This window comes from Aulonocara stuartgranti (genome assembly GCF_965226115.1).
Source record: "Aulonocara stuartgranti genome assembly, chromosome: 9".
NCBI classification, from domain to species: domain Eukaryota; kingdom Metazoa; phylum Chordata; class Actinopteri; order Cichliformes; family Cichlidae; genus Aulonocara; species Aulonocara stuartgranti.
This window is the reverse complement of record NC_138960.1, coordinates 3,573,643-3,598,916: the sequence shown is the minus strand read 5'-3', so window position 1 is coordinate 3,598,916 and position 25,274 is coordinate 3,573,643. Positions and strand designations below refer to the sequence as shown.

General features: G+C 41.7%; 2 long non-coding RNA genes across 4 annotated transcripts; one reads left to right on the top strand and one right to left on the bottom strand.

Moving 5' to 3' along the window:
• Window positions 1-268: 268 nt before the first annotated feature.
• LOC309714774 lies at window positions 269-1,368 on the bottom strand. Its single transcript, XR_014279017.1, has 3 exons — window positions 1,180-1,368; window positions 1,032-1,096; window positions 269-949 (listed from the first exon to the last, which is right to left on the bottom strand). It is a non-coding gene; the product is annotated as an uncharacterized lncRNA (long non-coding RNA).
• Window positions 1,369-4,745: 3,377 nt separating this feature from the next.
• LOC309714875 lies at window positions 4,746-8,780 on the top strand. 3 transcript variants are annotated; one of them, XR_014279068.1, is made up of 6 exons: window positions 4,746-4,781; window positions 4,965-5,848; window positions 7,489-7,559; window positions 7,678-7,715; window positions 7,798-7,959; window positions 8,440-8,780. It is a non-coding gene; the product is annotated as an uncharacterized lncRNA (long non-coding RNA). The 3 variants fall into 3 exon arrangements; XR_014279069.1 differs by having other exon boundaries at window positions 4,746-5,279; window positions 5,780-5,848; window positions 8,440-8,779; XR_014279070.1 differs by having other exon boundaries at window positions 4,748-5,848; window positions 8,440-8,778.
• Window positions 8,781-25,274: the final 16,494 nt, after the last annotated feature.

Here is a 25,274-nt window from a genome sequence, read left to right as displayed (position 1 = left end):
GTAGATGGACCTGGCACTGGATCTGGCACTAGACCAGTCACAGGAGAACGTTCCTGTAATTGGTCTCTCAACTGTTCATTTGCTGCTTTTAGCTGTTGCAGCTGCTCCAAGAGGGCCTGTACGTCGTCCATAGGGTCGGCGAAGGAGGTTTATTATCCCCGCAGCAGCCCAACCGTTGGCTTCCGCTCCGTAGAAGATGTCACTGTTTTTCCTCCTCTCCTCTAAAATAAACAGGGCCACACTAAAATAAAAACCAAACACCGTAACTGATATGACCTAGATCCTGTCGACAACGCCAAATAATGTAGCGAGCGAAAGCCACCGAGTAACCGCTAAGGGCCTCTATACTACTTGTGCAAACTTTCAGGCCCAAAGATCTCACAGGAACGAGCCCAGAATAAACAGGACAAGAGGGTCAATATCAGTCAGATATGTTAAAATTTATTATTTTAAAAGAACACAAAGGGTTTGCAAAAGGCCTAAAACATCAAAATGGTAAAGGTCACTAACGACCACAAGATAGTGTTATTGGTGCAACCTGCCAGCAATGCAACTATCACCTGAGGGCTTGCTCTCCCTTGGCGGTCCCAGATGCTCGTTGCTTTAAAAGAAACAAATCCACCCCAAATAAATACGAGCCCAACAGAACACTTATCGCATGCACTAAGTGCTAGTTCAGGCAATAATCGGTGGCACTAAAAATCACTCTTAATAAAAACTTATTCACTGCAAATCCACACAGAGCACCTCTAAAGATCCAAATTCCCCTAAGGTAAGAGCCCCACTCAGGGATTGCACATTGCCCGACTAATATTGCACCAGCCCAGTAGAAATAAAAACAAACCCGGTATAAAAAAACAGTTTTAAAAGGTGACCCTACCAAAACCAAAAACACAACAACAAGGAGAAGGAGGAAAAAACAGTGACAAATTCACATGTGCAGCCTGCCCTGCAGGAGGCAATACAATATAAGTTAGATTATAGTGCATCAATATCCTTTTTTTAATGTCAAATATATTAAGTTAACATACCTCCAGCAGACAACTGTGTTTGCTGCACACCTGGCTTATCTTGGCTTCTCTTGTAAAAATCACTACTAAAACATAAAATACAATAAACATCAAATACATTTCAACAAATTTAAAAAAAAAAAAACACTAAAAGAAAAACAGCCTGTACCTCGAACCTCTGCTGTAGAGGTTTAAAACAACTGTTTGTGTAGCAGACAATTAAAACTTCTCAGGCTCTTCACCTACTCACACAACCATTGTTCACAGCCGCTCGTCAGTGGAAATGAAGAGCACCTGCTGCTACTTCCTCTTTTATACCCTCCATTGGGTCCCCTGGGTCCTAAAGACTTCCCCATTACACATACTCTCAAGTTAGCCTTAAGATACCTATTTACCACTTTTACAGATCATAAAAACCTCACTTACCTTAGGACAGCCAAGAGACTCAATGGTTCACCTGTCTCCACCACAAACTCTGTGATCCTCTCTGTCATTGATAGGTTCTCCAAGTCGGCTCATTTCATCCCCCTAGATGAGCTCCCCTCAGCTGCAGAGACTGCTAAGCTCATGGTGGACCATGTGTTTAGACTTCATGGAATCCCATTAGAAATTGTCTTCAATAGAAGCCCCCAGTTTGTCTCGCAAGTATGGAAATCATTCTGCACCGCCTTCGGGGCCAAAGTCAACCACAGCCTCAGTCAAACGGCCAAACTGAAAGTCTAAACCAGGAGCTGGAATCAGCCTTCTGCTGCATCACTGCACACAATCCTGCAACTTGGCATCTTCCCTGGGTAAGTATGCACACAACATATCTGTGAAGGTTCTCAGTCATCCAGGTCATCGTAGTCTAAGGAGCTTGGAAAGAAAAGCGTCTGGACTTCTTTAAGTTGCCTGAAGACATTTCACCTCTCATCTGAGAAGCTTCTTCAGTTCTAAGAGTCAAATGGTGGAGAGTCCCAGATTTAAACCCCGTGGGAGTATCCCCCCAAAGAGGGACAAAGGACCCCCTGGTTATCCTCTACCTAATCACATGAGCCAAGGTGTGAAAACGGGTGTGGGTCACAATCAGCCAGGGTTTCGGGTAATCTCATTGTGAAACCTGGCCCCACCCTATCATGTGATTTCCTGAGGTCAGATGGCCAAGGGTGTGAGTGGGCGTTAAGGCGTCTGTGTTTTGATTTGGATCCAGGTGTCGTCTACATATCTGTACCAGTGGCTGGGTACTCTCCCGTTAAAAGAGCCAAGAGCCTTTCTTTCCACTTCTTCCATGTAAAGGTTGGCTACAATAGGTGACACGGGGGAGCCCATGGCATAGCCATGTTTTTGTCTGTAGAAACCCTCGTTGTATTTGAAATAAGTGGTGGTAAGGCAGAGGTCTAGCACTGTGCAAATCTGATCGGGTGTGAAGTTGGTCCTGTCTTCCAAGGAGCTGTCTTCTTGTAGTTGTTTTCTGACAGTCTCCACGGCCTCCGTGGTGGGTATGCAAGTGACGAGAGAGACTACATCAAAGGACACCATGGTTTCATCTGGATCCAGGGTAAGTTTCTGGACCTTGTTGGTGAAGTCGATGGAGTTCTTGATGTGATGTGGAGTGTTCCCCACCAGAGGTGCTAGGATGGTAGCAAGGTGTTTCGAAATGTTGTAAGTGGCTGAGTTTATGCTACTGACAATAGGTCTGAGTGGGACACCTTCTTGTTCTACTGCAGACACTAGAGCACCTGCCAGTGAGCCTGAGAACAATGTTGGCATTGTGACATTGTGCAGGTTCCTGGTTCTCTTACTCTGTCCCCAAGTGAAAACCTGCAGGTGTTTTGCAAGGTTGACCTCTTAAAACCTGTTCATAAAGAGATCCTGATGGTTGACTCATCTAGGTTCCACTTCCAGCAAGTGTGCTGCTGCAGCCACTGGTAGTGCCAGGGTACCTGTCCCAGAAGAATGGAAGGAAAGGCTAAGCCAAAAACTGTCTCAAAGATCTGTCTTCTGCTCCCGTATAGAAACGCAGGAAGCATAACAGAAACCCAACTTAGAAGGAACTAAAAGAGTCAGAATCTTTTGGTGGAAGATGGGATCAGTCCCGCATTGATGCATTCCACCAAATAATCTACTGCTTGAATCATGCCCCTGTATTAGCCTTCACCAACGCAGAAAAGCCATACATCTTGGGGCAATTGTGGCTGTCCTGTATCAGGAATACTTGGAAGAATTAAGACCAGTTGTGTTTGCCAGCAGAAAGTCAAGCCAGTTTGAGAAATGCTACCTGATACATCAACTGGAGTTCCTGTTGCTGAAGTGGGCTGTGGTGGAGAAGTTCTATGATTACCTTTATGGAGCTTGTGTCACTTTATGTATGGATGACAATACCCTGACATAAATGCTCACCACAGCCAAGCCTAATGCGGTGGGGCACCAATGGATTGCTGCCCTCTCTACACAGGACTTTCCAGAAACTTTCCAGATGACAAAAACAGCACAGAATGGGAGACCATTCAACAGGCAGATTTAAAGTCAATCTATCAACCTAATTCTGCCTCAGAGTCCTCTGATTGTCCCCCAAGGTACATAGATGAGTTTGGAGCTTCTTCTGCTTGCGTTCCAGATGTCTACTCTTTCCCAGCATGCATGGAGCTGAAGTCTTAGGAGGATCTGGGAAAACCACAAGTAGTATGTGCTTAAAAAGAGGATACAGTGATTGGAGCAGCTTTCCAAGCAGTGCAACACCAACAATGGCTTGAGGATACAGACAGTAATCTGGAGCTGTCTCAACTGAAATGAGAAAAAGTTAACTCATAAAGGATGGACTGCTTAATTGTGTAAGCAAGCAACCTTCAGAGGAAGAGTTCACTCAGCTTGTCCTACATAAGGAGTTTTGTAAGGTTGTGTTGAAATCATTGCATGAAGACCTAGGACACATAGGAATTGAAAGGACTAATGAGCTTCTGAGAAGAATGTTCTTTTGGCCCCAAAATAGCAAAAGATGCAGAGCAGCATGTAGAGTGCATTACCCATAAGTCACCCCCACAGAGAGCAGCTCCATTACATCAGATCCTGAGCAGAGGACCAATGGAACTAATATAAACTGACTTCCTTTCAATGGAACCTGACTCTAAAGGCCTGAGCAATGTATTAGTCATCACTGATCAATTCGCACGGTATGCACAAGCTTTCCCTACAAAGAACCTGAAGGCTCAGACTGTGGCAAAGATTTTGGTTTATAAGTACTTTGTATATTATGGCCTGTCCTCCAGAATTCATTTGGATCAGTGATGAGATTTTGAAAATCACCTGATTCCAGATCTCTTAAACATGCAGAGAGTACTAATGTCACAGACTACTCTGTCTCACCCCCAGGGAGACCCTCAATCAGATAGGTTTAACTGGAATTTGCTCTCCTTGCTTGCTACCTTGTCATGAGGGGAAGCAACAGTGGAGTCAACATGTTGGATTCCTGGATCATGTCTACAACAGTACTAAGTGTGATGCAACAGGGTATTCCCCTTATTATCTGATGTTTGCAGTGTTGGGTAAGTTACTTTAAATTAGTAACTTAGTTACATTACTAGTTACTTCTATCAAAAGTAACTCAGTTACTTCAAGTTACCCATTACTTTCAAAGTAACTAGTTACTAGGGAAAGTAACTTTGGTTTTACTCAGAATTCTCTTGTTAATGTGTTGCTTCCGTAACTGTATACCCAGCAAGATTGCCAGTCTTTTAGCTTGCTTACTTGCCACAAGTGCACTGTAAAACCCAACAGTGCATCTTACTAAAAGAAGTAAGTTGTTCTTACTCAGTTCTGAAAAATAGTTAAAGTAACTTTCATGAAGTGTGTTAGGTAGACCCAAAAGTATACATATGATATAATAACTTTATTGTAATAAGTACACATTATGTTTTTGTAACGTTTTAAGTACTGTTGCTTTAAACTGTTTAAGTTGTGCTAATTCATTTGTATTAGTCATCATCCACAGCCCCGCCCCCAGTGTTTTGCCTGGACTTGTCGGCCATGAGACAGGAGCCTCGTCAAGAGAGTGGAAAGTACAAGATAAAGTTATTTTTATGTTTTTTTGTTAATGCTTACTTCTAGCATACAAAACGTACATTTATCAGACTGCTTTGTTTTAGTTGTACTTCGTTGTAATTTATCAGACTACTTTGTTGTAGTAGCTCGTAACTTAGCTTGCCAGCACACAATTCCCGCCTAGCGCTGTATGGAGTCTGCCTTCACAATTTAAAAAATTAACGGTTGGTGGCTTGTTTCAATCAATAGTTGGTAAGTAGTCTGATTTTTGCAAACTGCATGCCACAAAACCTTTGGTAAAATCAGTGTTTACGCTTTTCTGACTCTGACCTTTATCAAGTTCAAATGTAGCCTACTTTTGACACAGTGAAAATAGTAGAAAATTTATTTAGTGTTAATTTTAAGAGTTTAACGGACAAGTTCGCCTTCACAAATTTTGAATATGATGGTTAGTGGCATTTTAGTCGCGAAATAATTTACCTTTTCAAAGCTGCACTGCACCAAACCTAAACGTTTCTGACTCTGTACTTTCCAAGGGTTAGCCTATTGTGTACTTCACTTGTGTAAAATTGCTTTATTATTTTATAACGTATAGAGTAGTTGACCAACCTGAATTGAAAATGAACTGTAGTACAAGAATAAATCTTACTGTTTTCCAAGCTTGTGTTATTCAGATTGACTGTTTTTAAGTGAAGTAAAAGTAAAAACTGTTCTGCTAGCTTTCTGTCCTCATGGCTTTTGTGTTATTACAGTCTGACGATTGAAGGAGCAGTAGCATGCCGAGAGATCATCCAGCACTGCACTAAAGACAACCAGTAAAGGTGATTTTAAAACGATTTGGTATCAAAATGTGGAATTGCAAGTTGTGTAGTTTGTCTAGTTTTTCTACTGCCATAAAAGTCATGTTGTTGAAGCATTATCGGCTCAACCATGGTCAGTACTCCACAATTTCACCCTTACCCTGTCTCTACAACACATGCATGTGTACATTTAATACATTTAATTCATTAAAGATACACATGTCAACAATGCACACTCCCACGCAAAGAAAAGACGGTTCTTATCCAGATTTGAATAATTATGGATTTTGTTGCTCTATGTGTAATTTTAAGCAGCCATTTATTGAAAGCCAAATGTTTATCCATCTGAGGGGGCATTTAAAACGAAAAGAAACTGTTCCATGTCCTTTCAAGAACTGCAATTTTAAAACCAATGTCTACTCAACCTTCAATGCCCACAAATGCAGAGACCACCAAAATTCAACAAGTTACGATGAAGGCATTGTGCAAAGTGTTATAAATGTAGAACAAAAAGATGACATGCAGCTTGATTCAATAGAGTCATCAGATGACAATCAAGTGGCATCCACCAGTGAAATCAGTGGAATTGAGGGTTTAGAAGAGCAGTTGCAATACAATCTGGCTGGATTTTTCTTGAAAATGCAGACCCTTCTCCATGTGTCCCAGAGAGCAACACAGGAGATTATTGAGCATATTGATCAGTTGTTTTTGTTATCACAACCTTTGGTTAGAAAATCAGTTGTAGATATACTGAAAAAGCACAACTGTACATATACGGACAAACTGGTGGATGAGATTTGTCAGGCAGTTTCTGATAGTAATGTTTTACATAAATGTGTCACATCTGAAGGACCACTATCTACAGCAAAGAGGAGGAAATCATATTATGAAGAAAATTTTCCATATGTCAAACCTGTGGAGTATTTAATTGAATCGTCAAAGCACACTTATATGTATGTGCCTATTCTCACATCTTTGCAATTGTTGTTGAAAAAAAATGATGTGCTTGAAGAAATTAAACAAGCACCCACACAGATTCCTGGACATTTCATGTCATTTTGTGATGGATCCTACTACCAGGAAAATGTTCTACTGTCACAAGAGGGACAGAAATTGTCAATGATACTTTATGTGGATGATTTTGATCACAAACCCACTTGGTACCTCAAAGAAAATACATAAAGTCTTTGCAGTTTATTGGACACTGGAAAACTTTCCAGTTAAATCTTGTTCTGCTCTACACTGCACCCAGCTTGCTCTGCTGTGCAATTCCAATGATGTACGCCAGTTTGGGTGTAAGGAAATGCTGTCACCACTCTTAAATGATCTGAAAACTCTTGAAGAAGTAGGTGCCTACATTGAGACTCTTGGTGAATGTCTTAAAGGCACTGTCTACTCTGTTGTGGCAGACAACCTTCTGCCCATGGACTTGCTGGTTTCAATGAGAGTTTCAGGTCTACATATTTCTGTAGGTTTTGTCATGCCACCCAAACAGAAATGCAAACAGAAAATGCTGTTACAGGGAATTATGTAATGAGAACAAAAGATGCTCATGATAATTATTGTGCAAGAGCTTCAGAATGATGACATTAAGGAAAACTATGGTGTTAAAAACACCTGTGTTCCTTCTGACCATCTCTCTTTCTTTCATCCTGTCACAGGCTTCCCACCTGACTTCCTACACGACCTGTTTGAAGGTGTCATTTCAGTGGAGTTGGCACATTGTTTAAAGGTTTGATTTCTAAGAGATATTTTAACTTAGAAGACTTAAACAGAGCAATTCTGCACTTTCCATACCAACATTCTGACAAAGTTAATCGCCCTCATCCAATAACCTCAAATTTTGCCAGGCGAGGGACCATGGCCAGCACTCTTTCATGAGACACAGGTAAGTACAACTATGTATATAACATTTGCTGCTCATATAGTATGCTGTGTTTTGCTTATAATATTTTTGGAATTCTCTTCAGCTCTACTTTGAATTTCATCGGATCACCAATCAGAATCTGCCACATGTGTTTTATGCTGCGCTGGATGATTATGCTCCTCAGCTGACTGGACTTTACAAAAAGAGGAAAACTGGACGGGTCGGTGAAAGGATGGAGCAGCTTTTGTCGGCATATGGAAAACAGGTATTTAAAAGATACTAATTATTATTCTGCTTGCTTGGCAGTTGCCATTGTTATGTGTTTGTTTATTTATATATATATATATATATATATATATATATATATGGACACAAACGACATCTATGCAACTAGAACAGCAGTTCTGGCCGGCCTACCAATGTACCTCAGAGATTTTCAAAACATGCAAGGTACTTTGGTATTACAATAATTTGCACATTTGAATTTAAAAAAGGTTGAAAGGAGTTTATAAGTCATCTGGACTTGGGTTGAAAGTTGAAGACGTGAAGTTGAATGACTTATAAACTTCTTTCATCCTTGATTTGACTACCTGGATGAATGAAAAATGAACCTTCACTGTCAACTTAAAACATGTTATGATATATAGAATTTGAAAAACTGAAGAAAGGTGCCTGAACATTTGTATTTATGCTTTTAACAGAGATATTACAGATGAATAATTGTGCACTCTGTATTATATCTTAGGGTGAAATTGAGTTCTATGAAGCCATAGAATTGCTCTGGTTGCTGATGTCGATGAAGAGGAGGTGCCTGGAGGAGTTCCTTTCTCACCACGCCAAGTGTTCATAGAACTTGAAGATCAGTTTGTTATGACTCATCACTCATGGACTGATGCCCTGGTGTCTTTGTTTGGGCTAATCTATGCTCTGCATCTGAGCTATCCTATGAAGTATACTGGCTTTTTTGAGTTCATTCAAGTAGTGTTGCTGAAGCTAGACGATGAGAGAAAGCAACTAAAACCAAAATTGCAGACACTAAAAAATGAGCTTGTGCAGATGATGCTTGTTTTTCACTGGTCACTATATTCGTGCTTTTTCAGTTATCTGTGAATGGCTTCAATAGTTTTATTTGTTCTGGGTAATTAGCTTTCTAAAAAGCAATGTGGAGAAAGCTAAGAATAAGGAGAAAATCCATATTTGACGTTTTGTTTGTGATTGAAAAAAATCTTCACATAGTGTGTAATCTTAAGCTTATTTCTAAAAACATATTTTAGTTACATGGAAATCTTTTGCGAGATAACTGATAATTAGTCAATATGTACAGTATACTTTCATGCTTTATTTTTTAATTGTGTGATGAGTGCCAGTTCACTCGAGGTCTGGGCAAAACTGTTGCGAAGCCACAAATACCTTTGAGAATACTTTTTGTTAGTGACATCCTTAGTTCAGCTGTTTTCTATAGTTGCATTGCTGTAGTGCATGTGATTTCATTATTATACTAAATGTTACTTAAAATTGTGATTGTTATGGCTCTAATTGCCTCTAGACTATTGTTTTTTTATGATGTATACCTATGTATCAGGTCTACATGACTAAATTTGTGTTTGTATATTTAATCGATTTTCAAAATGCTACAAAAAACATTCAAAATTCCCTAAAAGTGCAAGTTTTAAAATGCCTAATTATTTGTTATTTGATAATGGCTTTAGCAGTCATAGGTTATGACTGAAAGTATGGTTGTATTCATTCTGTATTTTCTCTGCAGTTAAAGTTAATAAAAACTGAATGGAAAGAATAATAGCTTGGTTTTGTGTTAATAGTACTTGAACCATTTGGTGCAATCGGTTTCCCCAATTGGATTAAGTTGTTTAAATACAACTATTTAAGTTAATTTAACTTAATTTGAATATGAGCATGTAACACTTTAAATAAGTTTGAATAAATACAGCATCTTAGTACAAGAAATTTAATGGTTTAAGTTGAAACATACTAAATACAATGAGTAAATAAACATAATGTATTTGAGTTACATTATCATATTTGCTTTGGGTTCTTGGGACTCTAATAAAGTACTTAAATAACCCCAAACTGTTTAAGTTATAAAACTTGAATCAATTGGTGCAATCGGTTTCCCCAAATCATTTGAGTTAACTTAACTTGTCAGGTTTTACAGTGTGCACTGTGTCACCTACCAATAGAAAGGAAAAAAGAATGTGCATATTTCCCTCGCCTGGACCATCATTGACCGCCGCGATGATTCTAGCCTACGTCACAGCGTCATGTGCGCTTCTTACATCCAACATGAAAACTGCAGTCGTGGTGCTTTCGATTGTAACACCAGACTGCAGATGAGCTGCATACAGGGCTGAACTGGGAAAAAAAAATTGACCCAGGTATTTTGACCAGAGACATTATAGGAAAAATCATAAAGCCTTTGAATGAAAACAAATGCTGTTGTTACAGTGATGTACACTGTTCTGGTGTTATATAAGCATCAATCTATCAATCATTTGTTGTAAGATTCAGATAATTATTTTTTAAAAGCTAGACATTTTAAATGAGAATAAGAAAGAAAAGTATTTCTTTGTGCCCCTTTTCCCTGTTAATGCCCTACCTGCCCCCCTGGCAAAGCTTTGCTAGACCCGCCCCTGCACAGTTACCAGCTGACAGCTAGGTAAAAAAAGGATCCTGGTGTTATTTGTCTCTCAGAAACAGTTCATAACTTCCCTTCAACTCATTCATGTCACCTAAAAGGTAAACCTGCTTCTCCATCACCTGTTCAGCTCTGATGATTCAGTAAGGACATCTCCTGGTTTCATCTTCATGTTTCCCTCTCACCAGATATCTAAACAGACATCATGACCAGCAGCTTTACAGCTGTGGCTCCAGCAAACATCAGCTGATACTAGAAAGTAATATTAAATCAATTCTAACAACAGCTGATCAAGCTTAAACATGCTGCTGTTGTTTAGCGCAACATCCACTGGTTTCTTCTTTCTGGCGCAAAGTGGGCGATAAACAAACAAGCGACAAAAGCCGATCAGCTGATCATTGATCAGTTTCATGACTGAAGTAGCAACAGGAGAGGGAGGGGAGAGAATGAGAGAAGAAGAGGCAGCTGTGCAGCAAAGACGCAGAATAACTCCAGCTTTGTGTCTTTTTCATTGAAGCTGAAGTTTGGGACAAATTGTGTGCCTTTTCACCTCAATACGAAACGCGTAATATTTTCTCTGAATATGAGACGATTCCGTTTTTTAGGGGACGGTTGGCAACTCTAATAATAACAAAATAAAGTTCAACATCAGTATCATAGCACCCACCCAGCTGTATAGAAACCCCATCATGCTAGCTAATACCCAGCACGAAAAAGTCAGCACAACGAAAATGAACTACACCCAAACTTGGTTTATATCTGACCCAGAGAGACTGCAGGTCATAACTTCTTACCTGAAGTTCAGTTCACCTGACACTCGGACCGGCGGCCGCCTTGGGTAGGGATGGGTATCGAAAACCGGTTCTTGTTGAGAACCGGTTCCCACTGTTTCAATTCCTTGGAATTGTTTGCCAGTTTTGCAAACGATTCCCTTTAATGATTCCAGTCGCCCCGAATTATGTCACCACGTTGCGGAGCATCATTTACCTGGCAGGAAACACGGCGCCTAAGCGGCTCAAACACTCAAAAGTTTGGTTATACTTTACAAGAACGGATGACAACAGGGCAACTTGCAATACTTTCAAAGTAGATATTTCATTTAAGGGAGGAAACACTACGAATATGCAAAAGAATTTGCTCACAAAACACACGATGACCTTAAATGAATGTCGTGATTTTAATTCCGCTCCGGACTTCTGAATCTCAACCCAGCAGCAGCGGTAACGTTTGCACGTCCTCTCCCGTTAATGCGGCAGGTAAATAATCAACTAACAGTGCATATTATGTTAGCGCGATCTGCCTTATTACAAAACCTGCCCTTACTGTGCATTTAGGTGACCATGATGAGAGAGACAGACAGAGTCTGGCTGGCGCTCGCTGGCAGTTGTCGCTGCAGTCTACCGGTAGCGTCTCCTTTCAGGCCAGGATAGACGAATGTCACCGAGCAGTGACTCAGTTTGTGGTCAAAGGCTTGCATCCATTTGCCACAGCAGATGCCCCCGATTTTCGGTAAGTGAATGTGTTTAATTGTAGGCAGAGACATTACTGGATATTCTTGTGTAATTGCTACAGAATAATTTATGTTATACTTTGTTATTGCTACAGAAGAATATTTATTTTATTATTTTACACTTACAATTTTTTTTCTTGGGGACCCTGTGACACCCCATTGAAGAGCCGTAGGCTGTGGATCTCTTAAGATGTCACTGTTGGGTTTGTAAGGCCATGCTACTCCTAAATTTCTATCTTGTTCAAAGAGAAGATATAAAACAAAGTTCTAAGCTAATCGACCTTAGTGTTCTCCTTTTTTAAAAAGAATCGATAAGAAAATCGATAAAGAATCGAGTCGTTAAACAGAATCAAAAATGGAATCGGAATCGTGAAAATCTTATCAATACCCGTCCCTAGCCTTGGGTCTCTGCTCCTCCTGCCTCCCCTTTCTCTCATCCACCTGCTGGCCTCCACCACTCGTTAATGTTACTGAAATTGTGGAAGCTCCGTGATAGCCCCCACACGAAGTAACGAATAACGACCCTACCTATATCTCAGTAACATTAACGTTCCTGATTTTGACATAATAACTAGTTACCGTGCTCGTTACCACAGTAATAACGTAGTTACTGTAACGCGTTACTTAATAACGCGTTAGTCCCAACACTGGATGTTTGGTAGGGAAGCCCGGCTCCCAGTAGACTTGTGTTTTGGTACTACCCAGGATGGAAAAAAAGAGAGCCATTCATGCTATGTGGCAAAGTTGAAAGAAGATCTCTAGAGAACATATCAGCTTACCTCTGAAACAGATGAAACAGATTGCAAGAGTCCCCAAAAGAACAAAAGAGTTGATTTTCAATCTGTAAAAGTAGGTGACAGAGTTTTACTTAAGAACTTAGGGCTGAAAGAAAAGCATAAGTTGCCCGCCAGCTGGAGTCCTTTCTGCTACACAGTAGTGGGGAAATTGCTCAAGCTTCCAGTTTATAAGGTCAAACCTGAAAAGGGCAGTGGAGGTGTGAAATCTGTCCATCAAGACCATATGCTGCCTCATGGACAACTTGTGGGGTTGCCAAAGACAGATTGCAACCCTTCTACCAGGTCAAAGACCAGAATCTCAGCTGCCCAGAGGTGGACCCAAAACTCACCTCGGGGTCAAGACATACAAGACTCTTGCTCATCCTCTGAGTTAAGTATTATAAAGCTAATAGATTTGCTAATTAATGCTCAGAAACCCTGGAGCAACAAATCTGGCAACCAGCTAGGCAGTCATCTGTTGTACTAGAGGATGAGAGGCCACTTTCTCAGTCAAATGAAAGTCCAGAGCTGGATAATTCTGTACAAGAGTTTGGAACGACCAAGATTAGAATTCTCATCAGAATTCTGTTCCTCTTTCTGAAACTGGCTTTGCAGAAGACCTGGAAGTAGATTTGGAAGGGGATGGAGCTCATGATACTAAAGCTTCAAAATTTGTGAGAGAGACAGATGGCAGAGTTGATGAGAGAACTGAGACCCACCCCAAGAATCAGAATCAGAATCAGAATACTTTATTATTCCCGAAGGAAATTATGGGTTACAGCAGGCAGCACGCTAATGGCGCATGTGCACCTACAAAGGAACCTTCAGACCAAACTTTACACAAACATCACATTGGGAAGACATGTCAGAGAGGTAGGCTGATAGGAAAAAACAACAAAAATACATAACATGAGGTGAGAGGGGGAGAAAAAAAACACCCCAGCACAAAAAGCACATGACTGTCAATACACCATAGAAACACAAGACAGCCGTGAGCCTCTCCGATGTTTTCAGATGTTGTCGGTCTCAGTACTTACAGCAGCCGCAAGCTTCTCCAAGATGTCATCCGTGCTGCGTCTAATGAGCCTATTCTGAGAAGCCACAGCTCGCTCCATTGTTCCAATAAACATAGCGGGCAGCCTTGTGGGGATTTGAACTGCCGTTTCCGCTTTCTTTATTCTTCGATAAGCCAGGGCCAAGCCAGCGCCGAACAGCAGGAACTCTGTTATCATGGTTTCGAAAAGGTGTCTTCAATGTCTTACAGGCTCGCCCGAACCCAGGCTTCTCGTTGAGAAGAGGGTGTCAGTTGCATTCAGGGGCCAATTGATCAAATCAATAATTTGTCTTTTAGGTTTTAGAGAACAGACTGTGAGAGAGTGTTCCAGGGAAAAAGTGAGAAAATACACGAGACTAGACAAGGACACAAGACACTCCAAAACAGTCTACGCCTGTCGAATAAAAGGCAGGTTTGTAAAGGCGGAGGCGTACAACAGGCAGGTCAGCCATATTGGGAACAGTAGGTCGGGCCCTCCATCTGCTGCACTCAAGACAGGTCCTTTGAAAGCGCGTAACTCCCTCCAGGCCTCTTAGGATCCAATGTGTGCGTCGAATTTCCGCAAAGACCCTCTCTGGCCCTGGATGACGCAGGTGACTGTCGACATCCTGGATAAGCAGGTGGGTGACTAGATGTGTTGGCCTTGATCCAAAACTAAAGGATGGGAGTTGGGAAAGGCGAAATCTTCCAAGCTGCGAAGATGTCCACCGACACGGATGACTTCATTTTCATGGTCAAACTCGGGGGAGAGTGCAAGGAGACGACTGCTGCGACTGATAGAATTCTCCTGCTTAAGGAGTTGATACTCCTCAGGAAACCTCTCCTGTTGAGCTTCCCTCAGGATGCGCATCTCTGTTTTAATATATTCATATATACATATACATACATATACATATTCATATTCATATATTCATGAAGTTTTACTGCCTTTGGCTCCCAGAAACTGTGTCCAGGTGTCATATTTGCTGAAGTTCGAGGTGGCGATGTCAAAGGTGGTAGAAACTCCACAAAAGGGAGCTCAGATTGGCCCGGAGGCTCAGCAAGGATACCTCTTGGCTCTGGAGGCCACTTTTCTGGACTTAAGAGCAAGAAAGGAGGCACTTTACTCCATCTGTTGAGTCTGGTCAGCTCTGGAAGGGACTTCCCACAGGTTATATCATCCGCGGGGTTCTGGGCTGAATCCACATAGCGCCAGGTGTGAGAGTGGGTTGATTCCTGGATTTCAGCCACGCGGGTGCCTACAAAGACCTTGAAGTGGCATGACTCGGACCACAAACAGGTGAGTACGGTAGTGGAGTCAGACCACAGCACTATCCTCTTTATGTCCAGGGTGAGCTTATTCCCAAGGAGACTGGAGAGATGAGCTCCAGAGAGGGCACAGTTCGAGTCTAGGCATGGAGAGAATGCATTTAGGGGCAACACGGGAGCGAGCCATCAGGAAGGCCAGATATGAGCTGCTATCACCTGTCACTGTTCTCATGTAGGCCAATGCGCCATAAACCTGCTCTGACGCATCACAGAATATGTGAATCTCTCTCTATCTGACTCCATTATGTGCTTTGGCAGATGAGGGCGAGGAAGCAGGACTTGTGCAAGTGTAGCAGATTTCAAATGGTTGACTGCGTTGTGAGGACAGACACAGACTGGCTGGAAACTGGATTTATTTCTAAAAGACAAAGTGCAGCAGCAAAATCAGTGTCACACAGCAACAGCAGGCCTCTCCTCATCCCAGTGTGGAGTCCATGCAGCTCTGCTTACAATATATAAAAGAAAATACAATCTATCAAAACAACGGTGTGGTTTCTCTCAACAGCCACTTTAAAATCAAATGTTATAGTGGGGTAAAACAGAGACAAATATGAAGCCACTAATAATAACTTGTAATATTTAAATCCCCACTAAGATGGATCAATTACACAATACAGTGGGGCAAAAAAGTATTTAGTCAGCCACCGATCGTGCAGGTTCCCCCACTTAAAAGGATGACAGAGGTCAGTAATTTGCACCAGAGGTACACTTCAACTGTGAGAGACAGAATGTGAAAAAAAAATCCATGAATTCACATGGTAGGATTTGTAAAGAATTTATTCGTAAATCAGGGTGGAAAATAAGTATTTGGTCACCTCAAACAAGGAAAATCTCTGGCTCTCACAGACCTGTAACGTCTTCTGTAAGAAGCTTTTCTGTCCCCCACTCGTTACCTGTATGAATGGCACCTGTTTGAACTCATCATCTGTATAAAAGACACCTGTCCACAGCCTCAAACAGTCAGACTCCAAACTCCGCCATGGCCAAGACCAAAGAGCTTTCGAAGGACACCAGGAAAAGTATTGTAGACCTGCACCAGACTGGGAAGAGTGAATCTACAATAGGCAAGCAGCTTGGTGTGAAAAAATCAACTGTGGGAGCAATCATCAGAAAATGGAAGACATACAAGACCACTGATAATCTCCCTCGATCTGGGGCTCCACGCAAGATCTCATCCCGTGGGGTCAAAATGATCATGAGAACGGTGAGCAAAGATCCCAGAACCACACGGGGGGACCTGGTGAATGACCTGCAGAGAGCTGGGACCAAAGTAACAAAGGTCACCATCAGTAACACACTACAACGGCAGGGAATCAAATCCCGCAGTGCCAGACGTGTTCCGCTGCTGAAGCCAGTGCATGTCCAGGCCCGTCTGAAGTTTGCCAGAGAACACATGGATGATACAGCAGAGGATTGGGAGAATGTCATGTGGTCAGATGAAACCAAAGTAGAACTTTTTGGTATAAACTCAACTCGTCGTGTTTGGAGGAAGAAGAATACTGAGTTGCATCCCAAGAACACCATACCTACTGTGAAGCATGGGGGTGGAAACATCATGCTATGGGGCTGTTTGTCAGCCAAGGGGACAGGACGACTGATCCGTGTTAAGGACAGAATGAATGGGGCCATGTATCGTGAGATTTTGAGCCAAAACCTCCTTCCATCAGTAAGAACTTTGAAGATGAAACGAGGCTGGGTCTTCCAACATGACAATGATCCAAAACACACCGCCCGGGCAACAAAGGAGTGGCTCCGTAAGAAGCATTTGAAAGTCCTGGAGTGGCCTAGCCAGTCTCCAGACCTCAACCCCATAGAAAATCTGTGGCGGGAGTTGAAAGTCCGTGTTGCTCGGCGACAGCCCCAAAACATCACTGCTCTCGAGAAGATCTGCATGGAGGAATGGGCCAAAATACCAGCTACTGTGTGTGCAAACCTGGTAAAGACCTATAGTAAACGTTTGACCTCTGTTATTGCCAACAAAGGTTATGTTACAAAGTATTGAGTTGTATTTTTGTTATTGACCAAATACTTATTTTCCACCCTGATTTACGAATAAATTCTTTACAAATCCTACCATGTGGATTCATGGATTCTTTTTTCACATTCTGTCTCTCACAGTTGAAGTGTACCTCTGGTGCAAATTACTGACCTCTGTCATCATTTTAGGTGGGGGAACTTGCACGATCGGTGGCTGACTAAATACTTTTTTGCCCCACTGTATATATTCAAACAACTTTAACTTTTCCCAACATGGCTGAAAATACTATTCAGTGTGCAGCCTCAGGTCATGAACTCATTATACACATAAAACAAAACCTATACATTTACACATACCTAAAAGACAAAGTGCAGCAGCAAAATCAGTGTCACACAGCAACAGCAGGCCTCTCCTCATCCCTGTTTAGCACAAGTAAGGAACACATAAACGGATGGTGTAACAGATAAAACGCAGTTCCAATTACTATTTTTCTCATTCAAAGCAATCAAAAACACTTTGGGAGCTTTTAGCCATAAGAACTAATACTTAGAAAAGACAAATACACCAAATTTAAACGTATAATTTAGTACAGGGAGAGGAACTACAGAAAGTGTGCCTCACCAGTGTGGAGTCCATGCAGCTCTGGCTGGGAAACCCCACACATGCAACATGTTTACAAGTGGCGTCACACTGATTAATGCCCCACTTCAACAGTGACACATGGAACCTTAGTTTTACAAAAATTATATTTACACAATAAAAAAATAAACTATATACAATACAGTTTTGAGAAAGTTCACACTCCGTATATTATATCTCAGCTACACAAGGAACGGCAACTCCTCTTCCCAGGTTTTCTACTGCTGCAGTAGTTCTGATGGAAGCTGCGGCTCATCCCATCCCCTCTGTTGATCCCAAAGGCACCTTACCTTATCTTAGCTCGTGTGGTGTATGGTAAGATAAAGCCAAGTGGTGGTGGCTTGAGAGAACTTTATAAATGTTCCGCATACTAGGGGCACCATAACTGATTTTACGATGTTTGTAGCCCAAGGCGTCAGTAGGGAAGTGCCAGCTAAGGCCCAGAGTTGGCGCAGCAGTGTCTGATTTGTCTTGAGTGAGCTAAAGTTCTGCACTTTGGATCTGAGGTCTTCAGGTAGGTGGCCAATGGTGCTGGGTTCATTACTGGCCCACTGGCGAAGGACAAATCCAGTAGAAGACAGGAGAGCTCTTAGCCTGTCCACAAGGTCCCGGGCTTCTTCAGGGGTTGGCACACTCTGGAGAAGGTTGTCAACATAGAAACACTGTCCTACAGAGTGACGCAGCAGATCATCTGCTTCAGTGTGGTCCCTTGTGTGGCGCTGCAGAGCAAAGGTTGCACAACATGGTCTATAGGCTGTGCCGAAGGGGAGAACCTCCCATTCATAAACGGCCACAGGTTTCTCGCAGTGCAGATCACGCAACACAAATCACAGGAGGGATTGCTCCTCGGGAAGAAGGCGAACATACCATACTCCTGATACCCCTTAATGCAGGGGTGCCCAATCCCGGTCCTCGAGAGCTACCGTCCTGCAGCTTTTAGATGCATCCTTGTTCCCACACACCTGAATCAAATGAATGGCTTGTTATCAGGCCTTTGCCAAACATGATGGCATGCTGAAGAGGTAATCAAACCATTTGATTCAGCTGTGTTGGAGTAGGGATGCATCTAAAAGCTGCAGGATAGTAGCTCTCGAGGACTGGGATTGGGCAGCCCTGCCTTAATGTCTACGTGTATTTAAAATTTAGAGGTGGGAAATGACGCCAGGGGTATGGTTGCACACCCTGATGGACAACTGGATGCCGTGTAGCATGCCCACCCCCAAGGTCCTATATATATGCGTTATGAGATCGTGAGTAATGTGAATGTCTAAATTGCGGGATACAATTGAGGCACAGGCAGCCAGAAGGGGACAGGGGGGGATGCCTCCCCTGCACCCTTGTGACACACCTTTACCCCAAGCCCCTGCATGTGTGGCTGATTGTGGTGGAGCAGGAAGAGGGAGGCAGCTGGAGATGGGGAGGGAAGGAAGGGATGGACAAGTGGCCCCTCCCTGGGGCCAGCTCCCCCTCTGACCCCAGTAGGCACCCCCATACTCTGCAACCCCCACAGACAAAACTGCACCCACCCCGTCATCCACTCATCTTCCAGACTACACAAGACAATAGACACCCAGGCTGAGCTCTTCCTCCACCTCTCCTATATCTCCCCCACCTGCAGAGTGAGTTCCTGGAGAGAGGAGACCTCCTGCAAGATGTAACAGCCTCCCCCACCAGTTGAAGAGCCCCCCAGGTGGCTCGATGCACTGGTGGTACCCTGCACCAGGGCTGAGCCCCCATACACCCACCCGCCCACAACGCCGGAGACACACCAACCAGGACCCAAGATGGAGCACCCCCAGAACCCCATCTCACCCCGGACCCACCCAGGGGCAGCCAGGCTACCAGGTCAGTAACCCACGTCCGTCAGCACAGACCCTCCCCTAGCCCTGCTGCACGCAGCCACGAGGAAACCGTGACCTAAGAGCCAACAGAGCCCTTAATAGGTCATGACCGCTACCCCGGGTTGAGCCCTCCAAGGAAGATGCTCCTGGGGAATCCCCAGACGCCCCAAGCCTGTCCCTACCCCCACACCAATCACAAGAGCGAAGGTGGGACCAAACTATGATGCCCCACCCCCACTAGGTGATGGAGCTGATCAAAGGAGCCCAGAGCAATTGATCTGATGTGGTGGCAGAGGCTGTATCAAGACTAATGTAATCTAATAGATAATTTCTATATTGGTTAGAATTAAGATTATTTTTATTTTTCCAGTTCATGAGGACTGTTTTCTTGGCTATGCATAGGGCAGTGAAAACCATATGGGCGATATTCTTTTCTGAAGTGACATTATCTAAGCTGCCCAACAAACACACTAAGGGGGAAGTTGGAATGTTACATTTCAGACACTTCGATAAGTCTTCACATATCTCGCGACAAAACTTCTGAACTGGTGGACAGAACCAAAGAGCGTGGATATAATTGTCCGGTGAATTGGTTTGACAGTGTGAGCAGTTGTTGGTAGACGTAAAGCCCATCTTGAACATCCGATGACCTGTATAGTGCACTCTATGTAATATTTTGTATTGAATTAATTGAAGATTGGGATTTCTAATTAAATGAAAGGTTTTTAAGCAAATCTGAGACCAGAAGTTTTGGTCTAAGTTAACTGATAAATCCACTTCCCATTTTACAATAGGAAGTGATATTGATTCGTCTGTTTTAGAAAGCATTCTGTATATTTTGGATAGTAATTTGGGGGGTTTTAAGAGTAAGAAATTGAACCACACTTGGTGGTGTTTGTAGTTCGACTTGACTGGGTTTAAATTTCTTTTTTACTATGGATTTAATTTGTTGATATTCTAAAAATCTTTTCTTGTTGATCCCATATTGTGTAACTAGTCTGTCAAATGGAATAAATTCTGTTCCTTCTAATATATGTTCTAAGTATTTGATTCCTTTACAACTCCAATCTGGAATGGTTATCATATTATTGTTTTGTAATATGTCAGGGTTGTTCCAGATAGGTGTACGTTTGCATGGGATTAATGAAGACTCCGTCAATTTTAGAAACTCCCACCATGCTGTCAGAGAAGAGCTGATAGTTAAGCAACAAGGAATGTTAACAACTTTAATGGACCAAATCAAAGAATTAAAAAGCTTTCTTTTTTGGCAGTTTTTGTTGATAGTGATTTGAAATGTAAACAGGTTGAATATATGTCTGTGGCTATTGATGATTTAATGGAGTGTGTGACAGTAGAAATAGAAAGGGAAAGAAAGAGTAATATAATTGTTACTTGTATGTATAGAAGGCCTGGGACACTGATAGAAACATTCACAGATGTAGTAGAAGATTTATTGAGCAAGGTAAAGGAATATAAGACATTCTGTATTTGCGGTGATTATAATATTGATTTTTTAAAAATGTCCAATCATAAGGCATCATCAGATTTTTTTGAGTTATTATTTGGAAGAGGGTTCTACCCTCTGATTACTAAACCTAGTAGAATAACTTAAAAGTCAGCTACTTCAATTGATCATATTTTCATTAATTGCTTGGAAAGCAACATTATAAGTGGTCTTGTCATAAATGACATAAGTGATCATTTACCTGTTTTTGTTGCTTTAGATTATAAAATGACACAAAAGGAGGAAGTGTGTGTGGACAGATATATAAGAATTAGAAATGATGATGCAATAAATGAGTTCAGGCAAGATCTTATGAAAGAAGATTGGAATGAGGTTTATGTAAATGACGTTAATGCTGCATACGAGGCTTCTTAAATACTTATTTGGTTTTGTATGAAAATCACTGTCCACTGGTATTATATAAGCAAAAGAAAAAGAAAACTACTGGTAAACCATGGATAACAAAAGGACTAGAAAATGCATGTAAAAAGAAAAATTGTATAGAGATTATATAAAACTTAGAACAAAGCCTGCTGAAATGAAATATAAAGTTTATAAAAATAAGTTAGTATTAATTATCAGAAAGGCTAAGAAAGAGTATTATAATAAATTATTTTACAAAAACAAAAATAATGTTAAGGGTACGTGGAATATCTTAAAAAACGTATTGGGTAATAAATATACATCTTTAAATGTACCTACTTACTTTAATAAGAAAAATAAGGTCGTACGTGATATGAATGAAGTGGTAAATGAATTTAATTCTTTTTTTGTAAATATTGGGCCTAACCTGGCAAATTTAATTAGAAAACAGGATGATTCAGAATGGAAAGCAGACAGCAGAGTGGTACAGTCTATGTTTTTAGGGGAAATCACTGAAAAAGAAATCATAGCTATTGTAGCAGAATCTAAAAACAAGGTGTTTCCAGGGTGGCCTTTTGTTGTGGGCAGTCTGAGGTACACCTGTGCACTACTCATGATGTCAGATCAGCATCCTGATGTGGCACACCTGTGAGGTGGGATGGATTATCTCAATATAGCAGATGTGCCCACTACCACACATTTGGACTGATTTGTGACCACTGTTTGGGAGGGATGGTTATATTGTGTATCTGGAATGAATTTTAGGTCTCTACGTCCATCCCATGGGGAATGGGAGCAAAAACAAAAGTGTTGCGTTTATATTTTTGTTCAGTGTACTTACAATACACAGCTTTTTATCCAGTATAGATAGCTATAACTATAACTGTATCGAGTACTGTGAAATTAATATTTTTATGTATTAAAATTGCTACTCCCCTTTGTCTAGAATTATAACAAGCTGAGAACACATTAGGAAACTCAGGTGTTTTAAGTTCATTCGAACCTCTAAGAGGTCTGTGGGTCTCCTGTAAAAGGACCACATCTGCCTGTAGTTTTTTGAGTTGGTTAAATATTTTTAACCTCTTTTCTCTGGAGCCAGCTCCATTTATATTCCATGTAATGAACCTTAGTGCACCCATATGTCACAACCTGCGGGATCGGCAAGGCACTGATCAGCATCTCTCCACTCCTAGCCCCCCTTCTCTTCTCTTTTTCCTCTTTCTCTCCCTCTCCCCTGTTTTGCCGGGGCGGAACTCATGGTGGGTTCACGCCCTCGGTCCACGCCTTCCCGGATCGTGCACACCTGGGCCTCATCAGACCAGCTGGTATATTAGAAGGAGGAGATCAGCTGTTCAACGCTGGATTGTTGTGAAGGCTCTTGTCAGTACACACCTAGCTCAAGTTTCCCGTGCCTCTGTCTCAGAGACTTAACGTGTTCCTTTGTTCCTAGATTCTCGGACCCGTCCCCGTGTTTCCCCGTGTGGAGTGTGGAAGGAGTGACAGGTCGCTAGCGGAGTGGAGAGAGGCTGTTCTGAGCGCGTGTGTGATTTCCCCGTTTTCCCTGGAGCCCTGCCCCTCACGTCTTGTATATAGCACTAACCTCACACTGTCTGTACATACACTTGATAAAGATCTGTAATAAACAATCTCTGTTTGAACGCTACCCAGGAGTCCTGCGAGTGGATCCTCTAAGCAACCCATGACACCATAGATGTGTTTGTATAACTAGGGGTGTACGCTGTGTGACAGGTGGAAAGAATACATCACTTGTTCGTAAATAAAGAGAAGGAGAGAGAAAAAAATGTGTGGCTAGATGCTCCTTGAGTTTGACTATGTGTGTGCATATTTACTAATATGAGTACGCTTGACTTAAGTGTGTGTATCCTATACGTCTGTGTGCGCTGTCTGATTGATGTAAATGTGCTGCTGTTGAGCGCATGATTGTGCGTGATCGTGCTGTGCATATGTGCCAGATGTTAGTGCAAGTTAGTGTGAGTGGATATGAAAAGGGTGTAGCGGATTCTTATCTGGTGTGAAGTTAATACAGCCACGCATTGTGGCATTTTCAGCAGCGAGCGTTTCCACCTGCTGCTGGCTGAACTCCAGGGATTCTCGCAAGGATTTAAATTCCTGGTGTAGAATCTCCACCAAGGCTTGTATCGAAACTGGACAATCATTTGTCAATTGACTCAAGGATCTCTGCAATATCTTTGCCGGCTGGCGATGTTGTGCTGGGGGAATCTGCTGGGCGACATCTTTTCGATGACGGCGTATCAGATTTGGCCGGGGAAGTTGCTCTCTGAGCCTTCTTCATTACGAGATCTTGGAAGCACTGATCGATGTAATCTTGGAGAGCCTCTAAACTCTCCCCGTTGTTCTCCAGGGTTTTGGAGATGATTTAGACAAATGTTGTTAGTTATAAGACAATTGATAAGTGTATTTGGTAATACTGAAGCTTAAAGGAATTTGTTCAGTTCTAAGCTACCATTCACTTTAATTTACCGCCAAAATCTCTGTTGTCTGACGTCAGTTGCAACATGAATCGCTTACCTTGTCCGTGACGGAGGTCACTTACCTCCTCCGCTCTCGTTCCACCACCTTGATTTACTGAAATGAAATGAAAAATAATTAGCAGGTAATGCTCTTATCATCTTCGCTGTCTTGGGTGAACATTTGTCTTGCATGTATTGTATTTACTCTCTGAATTTATCCATCTGGTAGGCTGCAGTTCTGTAATTCTCTTTAAAAATTCTTCTGGACTTTTTGAGTCAAAGCAGGTATTTTACAGTGTAGGGGCACTGTAGTGTAAACTATGTAAACAAAATTAAGAAGGGGTCTTCTGGAGTTTTCTAATGTTCAATGAAGGAGGAATGTTGCTATACTGTGGAAAACCAGAGCTACGAATGGCTGAGATGAAGTAATATGACAATATCAGACTTAATAAACAGGCTGATGGTTGATAAATGCCGTTAATTCAATGTAGCAAAGGTCATCTGTAATGAAATACACATTTATTAACCAAGCACGATTCACTGGTGCACGATGCACCCACAGCTCAAATTCTGGTGGGATTAGCTGTTGTTGCTGTTGTTGTGTTGCAATTGTAATTTCTTACAGTTTTCTGGTTCAAATTCTCAGCTTTTACTTTCAATTTGTTTTTTCTTATCTTTTACACATTCTTGATATTGGTTAGTTTGTTGTTACTTATTTCAACTTCTGTTATTTTATTAATATCATCATATATTTTTGATTACTTCAGTTTTTTTTCTTTTAACACAAATTTTCAATATTTGTTTATACTTTATTATTATTCTGGTCTTTTTAGAAATGAATTATTATAAATTATTCCTTTAAAAAATATTCCTTCTATTATTTATTATTATTATCAGTTCTATCTGTGTCCACCAGGGGGTGACAGGTGACCTTCAGTATCACCCTACTTCCTCTGGATGGAGACAGATAGTTCTTTAGCTCAGTCTTACCAATGGTTGGCACTAATTCACTCCTTTTTATCTTATAGCTCGAATACCCTCTTTGCACACACTGTATGGCACTCTTCTTGTTAAATAAACCCACGCTTACTAAGGCTACATACACACTGCAGGCGAAAGCGCAACAAATCAAACCCTTTTTTTGACCCTATGCGACCCATATAAGATCATGGTATGACAGTGTGAACAGCACAAATCCGATATTTTCAAATCCGACCTGGGTCACTTTCTTATGTGGTACTGAATCCGATACATATCTGATGTTTTAGAAAGCAACTGCTATATTTTTAAAATGTTACTTTTTTTTCCAACAGTGAACAGGTACATCTGAAAACACAAAAATCCACATCTTACAGTGTGTAAGTGCTTGTTGACATGGAAAGATAAATACTTCATGTTCAAATCAGTCTCCACTAGTTCTTTGCACACTAAAGGTAACCTCAGAAACCCCTGCAGGCATATG